A 7,114-nucleotide genomic window follows, 5' to 3' on the forward strand; every position below is an offset into this window, starting at 1 on the left:
ACACATTAATGGCTGACGCCAGTTCAAGAAAACGGAAAATACTGGACCTTCATTCTGATCATCACCCATCAGCAGTGACACAATGGCTGACTCTGGCATGGGTTTGAAAAATCATCTTAACTAGTGCAGTGCCCGTAGGAAGTTTGTATTCCTATGGAAAATTGGTAGCTTAAGTAGATTTCTCATGGATGGTTGTATGAGGTTGTGTTTGAAAGTGGGATGTAGAAAGAGGTGTATTTATGTTATATTATTTGAATATAGTATTTCATATTGTTTTAAAAAAATCTGTTTTATTATCAATTATTTGAAAATAAAACAATTCCTATTAATCAGGTTATTGGAAGAGACTCAGACAAAATTAAACAGAACATTTAGAATATTTGAAACAGTAAATCAGTGTCCCACCTCCTGAACACAGTTTATTTAAACTTGAACTAACAGCAAATATATGGTTTTATTCAGCTTATGTACTTAATGAAACGTTGTACAAATAGTGGGAAAATTTGTTTGTGTTAGCAAAAATGGATTTTAGCTAATGTCTCCTCTGTGTTGTCAAGTTAAACTCAGTCATAAGGAACATTGACAGCAAGCCTTTCACAGTAAAAGTATGTGCTGGGATGCTGGCATTAAATGTTTTACTGTGCAATGGTGTGAGCAACATGACCTATCTGATGTTGTTTAACTTTGCTACCAGTAACATCAACGAGCTACGCCATATTGGAATTACAAATGTTACAGTGATAATCAAAATAAAAGTTTACAGTCAAAATAAAGGTTTTGAAAATTGATCCCACAAATTTTAAAAATAAAGGATGCACATATCCGAAAGCTGAGGTCAATCTGACAAAGTCAGAGAGATATGTGACCCACATAGACACACACAGAGACGTTTCTTGCTTTATAGATAGATGATGTGCGTCAACAGTCTACATTTTTGTTTCAAACCACGTTCAAAGCCTGGACTCCCTGTGAAAATTGCTCTTATAAAAATTAGATTTGTGATGACTATTCTTTCAGGCGTTATCTTTCAGACTTCTTATTAAGAGCAGAAAAGCCGCATGAAGCCTCATCACATACCAGAGACATTTAAAACAATAAAAGGTCACTCTGACAAGATGACATTATTCTCGCACATTGCCAGTCGTGCGTGTTCAATACAGATGTGTCAGAGTGTCTCGCGGCATGCTCTTCGAAACCACGGCGCCAGTGTTGTGTGTAAGATAACTGCCGGAGGGTGAGATAGACAAGTAAGCGCTGATTCTACCTGAGCTTCTCATTTATTTTGGCTTGTTCTGCGTCACTTCAATTATTCACAGCTCGGCTAGAAATCAAAGTTGTGTTTTCGCAGGTGGCTGACATGCCCTGAAAAGTGAGAGTGGAAATGTATGTTGTGTTGATGCACAAATGGGTAGTTATATGTTGTAGTGCGGGTCAACCTGCATGTGTACACAAGTGCATCGAAAATGTGTTAAAACCTTTGTAGAGATGGATGGATGGATGGATGGATGGATGGATGGATGGATGGGTAGAGGTAGAATTGACTTGTATTATGGCCTATTTCTCTTTTAAACTGATATTATATTCATTGCAAAATTGTTCACAGACTAGCGCCTCCCTACTTAGCTGACCCAATTAAACCCTATGTGCCGGCCCGGGCTCTGCATTCTCAGGGTGCAGGAATACTTTGTACTTTGTGTCCCTAGGGTGAATAAAAAGTCTGCGGGTCACAGAGCTTTCTCTTACCGTGCCCCTGTTCTGTGGAATGATCTCCCTGCATCAATAAAACAGTCACATTCTGTAGAGACTTTCAAGTCCTGACTTAAGACGCACTTATTTTCCCTTTCATATATATGGTTAGCATACTGGCATAGTATGTTGCTATGCTTTCGGGCCTCAGCCTCAACTTTATCTAAATTCTGGGTATTTTAGTGAAGCTTAGGGCTAGTGGCCAGCGATCACCTTAGTATTTCTTCTGTTTTTCTTGTTGCTTAATGCTGACAAATTATACTGTATTTCTTGTCTTTCTGATGCCTGATTCTGTTTTTTTTTTTTTTTATCTGTTTGAGATGCAGCTCCATCCGGAGATGAGTGTGGTGTCTACTTCTGCAGCCCTCCCGTCCTGTGCACCGGCAAAATTTCCTGTATATTAATTTTGTAAATTGTTTTGTCAATTGTGTCTGTAGCATGGTCCAAGCAGAGAGTCACCCGTTTGATTCTGGTCTGCTTGAGGTTTCTTCCTCAACTCATCAGAGGGAGTTTTCCTTAGGGCCCCTTCACACATAGTGCGAATTTGGTCGATTTGCGCATAAAGTGCGCATGAAGCAGTAGTCATATGCAAAACGTGTAAAATCATAGCTGCTTCGAATGCCTCGTACACCTGTTGCTACAACTATTTGCGCACACGTGTGGCTGAAAGACAGTGTGCACTGTGCGAGCCCATCGAACCCTCTCGCAGCAGGTGTCGGCCAAATTCCAGGTGACACGCACACACATCTAACACCACTCGCATGACACTTAGAAAATGTGTGCAAACAGACACAGTGACACGTTGGTGTGTGCGCTGAAATGACAGGAGGTGTGGCCGCCGAAAGGAGCAGCTGTGGGGAGCTGTGGATCTGGACGTCTTGGCTGGGGATGTCCAGAACGTCACTGCTGGAGATGTCCAGAATGTCACGGCTGGGAACGGCTATCCTGCGGTGCACCACCCACTAGACACGCGTGTCGGGCAGGACACACGAGTGGGGCCGGCTGCACACGCCGACAGCAGATGTGGACATAAAAGCTTCTCATTTATATCATTTCATGACTGTACGTCTGTGACCAAGGGTCATCTACAGAGGAACAGACGGAGCATATTTGTATTGTCCACTTGATAAGAGGGATTCAATACAATATGTGTTTCTTTATATGGTGTGTGTGGTTTTATTTTATTTTTTAAATACGTCCATGTCCTTCCTGATATCAGGCAGTTTCCCGCAGCTTTCACAGGACAGAGCACTCAATGGTAAAAGTTTCTGACTGGCAGTCAGAGCTTTTGGAAAGTGCAGGTTTGATTCCTGTGGGTGGCATGTAATTTTTAGTTTTTTTATTTTCACAACAGCTGCGTGATGTGTAACCACATTACGCAGCTGCTGTGTAAAGCTGCTGTGTCCCCGCATGCAGGAACACAGCATATTTATTATTTATTGTTTCTTCACAGCAGCTGCATGATGTGTAACTACATCGTGCAGCTGCTGGCACTGTGTTCTCATGTGCACGAACCATCGCAGCAGCATCGTGCACGCCTGCCCGTTGGCGCGATATTTCGTGGTTCGCTCATACGAGCTGTTACAGTGTGAGTCGCCCTGAGCTGTACATATTTGCACTATGTGTGAAGGGGCCCTTACCACTGTTGCCTGTGTGCTTGCTTGAGGAGGGGTTAGTAAGGTTAGACCTTACTTGTGTGAAGCGCCTTGAGGCAACTCTGTTGTGATTTGGCACAGTATAAATGAAATAAATGAAATTAATTAAATTACCTCCGCCAATGAAGTTGGAGGAGGTTATGTTTTCACCCCTGCTTGTTTGTTTGTTTGTCTGTTTGTTTATAGACAGGCTGGAACCCACAATTTTTCATATATCATTATGAAATGTTTACTGAAGATTCATATCCTACAACACTAATAGGCAAGAAATTATTTAATTTTCAAGGTCAAACAGCAAAGTCAGGAAAAATCCCTATCTTTAGGGACGTCTCTTCCCGGTACGGCGTGCCGCTGCTTTCACTTCTGCAAACAGGCATTGCACAAACAAATTTCTTCTACTTTTATATTGTAGTAACGAGCAATGAAGATGGTTCAGGGAAATGTATTGGAGTAAAGTACACATTTTTTTTTGAGGAAATGTAGTGGAGTAAAAGTGAAAGGCCCCAGAAATTTAAATAACGAAGTAAAGTACAGATACGTCAAAATTCTACTTAAGTACAGTAACAAAGTATTTCTGCTTCCTTAAATGAAAATTCAGTGAGGTATATCTTCTGTTATACATACCAATTCTAAGATAGAACTCTACTAGTGTATACTAAAGTATATCTAAATATCTAAAAAAAAAAGAAGAGTAGAGTAGAGCCACTTAGGTGCCTGGTCTTGAAAACCAGGGATGGTAGGTTGAAAAGCTTTTTCATCCCATGGGAACTCTCCTTACCCACCTAAGTGGCTCAAGAATATGGGCAGCATGTATATAAGTGATATTTACACAATCAGGGCAGTAAACAACATATACAAGAAATATAGTTACTACATAATATTATAGGAGTAAGCTACTAAAACCTAAATAATCATACAGGAAAAGATTGTAGTATACGTCTACCTAGTATGTAGACTTGTTATAAAACTAAATTATAGCTAGTAGGCTAAGCTATAAATATGGTATTGTTATTATAGAAACAGAAGCTATGATGTAATATGTTATAGGTATCTATCTAAAGTTCACCTGTTAGCTTACTATAGGAAGACAAAATCTATACTCTACATACATGTTTTCTAATAGAAAACCCAAACTTAGATACTGTCTGTTGATATCTATTAAAGAATCCATATACTGAAGAACCTTTAAAAATCTACACCATAGTGTAAATCATGAAAGTAAGCTAAGTAAAGCTAGATGAGCTACCGTTAATTTAGCCATTAATAAGCCAACCGTACCTTGCTAGCCAACAAAGCTAAACAATAACTGTAACTGGCGTATAAAGTACAGTAGCGTCACTTCACCCTACAATAACGGTATCAACAATGGTATTAATGGTGTTAACAACAAATACATATAACAACAAATGTCAACAAAAGTGACATGACAACACTGATTTTGCATTATATCTCAATCAAAAGTGCCTCAATTACTCTCATTTGTGAGAATGAGGTGTAAAGTGGCACCCTCAATGAATAGACTAACTTTGATCTGCATCTGATCCGTATTGCGGATTTAGCAGATATTTGATTTTAACATTGAAAAACCCTTTTGATCTGTATTTTCTATTATATTCTATCTTATGAAAAGCTACGTCTAACAGGACTTTGACCTTGAAATTTTTTTTCCAAGGTAAAAATTTGTGGAATTGGAACCTAGTGTTGGCGGAGGTTTGCGCTTTACGATCGCGGTGCTCTAGTTTTAGATTGAAATCACACTGGCACATATACACTGCACTTCAGGACATTGCTTCCTGGACACTTTTGAGTGTATTTGATGGATATTTGGCTACTGATCACAAAAATCCACTTAACATTTCCCTGTCTTACACAGTTTCATAGGTAATTACCCTTTTTTGATGCCCCATTATATTAAGTTGAGGAGTGTATTACCCACAGCTGAAGCTGTTTTGGTCAGTCTAAGTACACCTGGGCATGCAGTTGGTGTAGGTGTGATGCAAATATTGTTTTAAACGTACGTGGGCATCATGATAATTCAGATTGGAGTTTGACTCTAATCAAGGAGGCTGTAAAAGTGCTCAGATTTACAGCGGCTGTTTGGATGCGTTTTGACACAAGTGTTCTTCAGGCAGTATTACAGTGAGTACACTTAACAGTAGGATTTATTGATTCAATTAAACTAACAAAGTGGTTAGCACTTTAGCCTCACAGTAAGACGGTGTCTGATTCCACCCATGTCCAGTTCCTTTCTGGGCAGAGGGTGTATGATCTCCTCATGTCTGCTACAATGGGTTAAATGCAGAAGGGAAAGACCCTTCCTCCTTCTTACCAAGGTGTCAGTATTATTATGTGATAAAACATAATGAGAATGAATGCAATTAAGAAGAAAAAAATATTTTAATGTTTCTATAAATTCCTGTGTGATATCAGCAAATTTGGTATTAGTTTTGTGTTTTCAGCTTACCATTGTTTGTCATAATTACATCCGCCAAGGACATAATAAAATCATTAGCGTTTAATTATTTGTCTGTCTGTTAGCAGGATTATGTCAAAACTACTGAACGGATTTTGATGAAATTTTCAACATGGATACGTATTATGCCATAAAAGAACCCGTTAAACTTTGGAGGCGATCCAGATCCAGATTCTGGATCAAGTTTCACTTTATATATGTTTTGAAGGATTATGTCAAAACTACTTCACAGATTCTCACCAAATTTTCACCACAGATACATATTAGGCCATAGAAGATTCTATTAAATTTTGGAGGTGATCCAGATGCAGATTCTGGATCAAGTTTCACTTTATATATGTTTTGAAGGATTATGTCAAAACTACTTCACAGATTCTCACCAAATTTTCACCACAGATACATATTAGGCCATAGAAGACTCTATTAAATTTTGGAGGTGATCCAGATCTGGATCCAGATTCTGGAACAAGTTTCACTTTATATAGGTTTTGAAGGATTACGGCAAAACTACTTCATAGATTCTCACCAACGTTTCGTAACAGATACATATTAGGCCATAGAAGAACCCAATAAATTTTGGAGGTGATCGGGATCAGAATCCAGATTCTGGATCAAGATTCACTTTATACAGATTTTGAAGGATTATGTTAAAACTACTTCACAGATTCTCACCAAATTTTCACCACAGATAGATATTAGGGCATGGAACATTCCACTGAATTTTGGAGATGATCCGGATCCGAACTGGCGGATGTCAGAAATCTCTGATTGCTCTTGTTTATTTATTTATTTGTCTATCTGTTAGCAGGATTACGTCAAAACTACTGCACAGATTTTATTGAAATTTTCACCACAGATAGATATTAGGCTCCATTAAATTTTGGAGGTGATCCGGATCCAGATTCTGGATCAAGATTTCACTTAATATAGGCTTTGATGGATTATGTCAAAATTACTTCACAGATTCTCACCACATTTGCACCACAGATAGATATTAGGGCATGGAAGACTCCACAGAATTTTGGAGGTGATCTGGATTTGCATTTGTTTTCAAGAAGTCAAACATTTATAGAAAGAAAAAACTGTTCAGTGCTAGTAACTTAAAATGAATTAAACGCAAGATGTGACGACATTTGCTTTAGAGTGCAATACAGCAGCACAATGAAACAATAATATAATAAATACTAAGTGAGAGGTACAGTAGTTAGGTTTACTGTTTAGTGCTGTTCATGTTATTATG

General features: G+C 38.6%; 1 protein-coding gene across 1 annotated transcript in view; it reads left to right on the forward strand.

The window, feature by feature from the left end:
• hs6st3b (heparan sulfate 6-O-sulfotransferase 3b) overlaps window positions 1-7,114 on the forward strand; it is a 280,965-nt gene that overhangs the window by 16,720 nt on the left and 257,131 nt on the right. The window lies entirely within an intron of this gene.

Source organism: Thalassophryne amazonica, chromosome 14 (assembly GCF_902500255.1).
Source record: "Thalassophryne amazonica chromosome 14, fThaAma1.1, whole genome shotgun sequence".
Lineage (NCBI taxonomy): Eukaryota > Metazoa > Chordata > Actinopteri > Batrachoidiformes > Batrachoididae > Thalassophryne > Thalassophryne amazonica.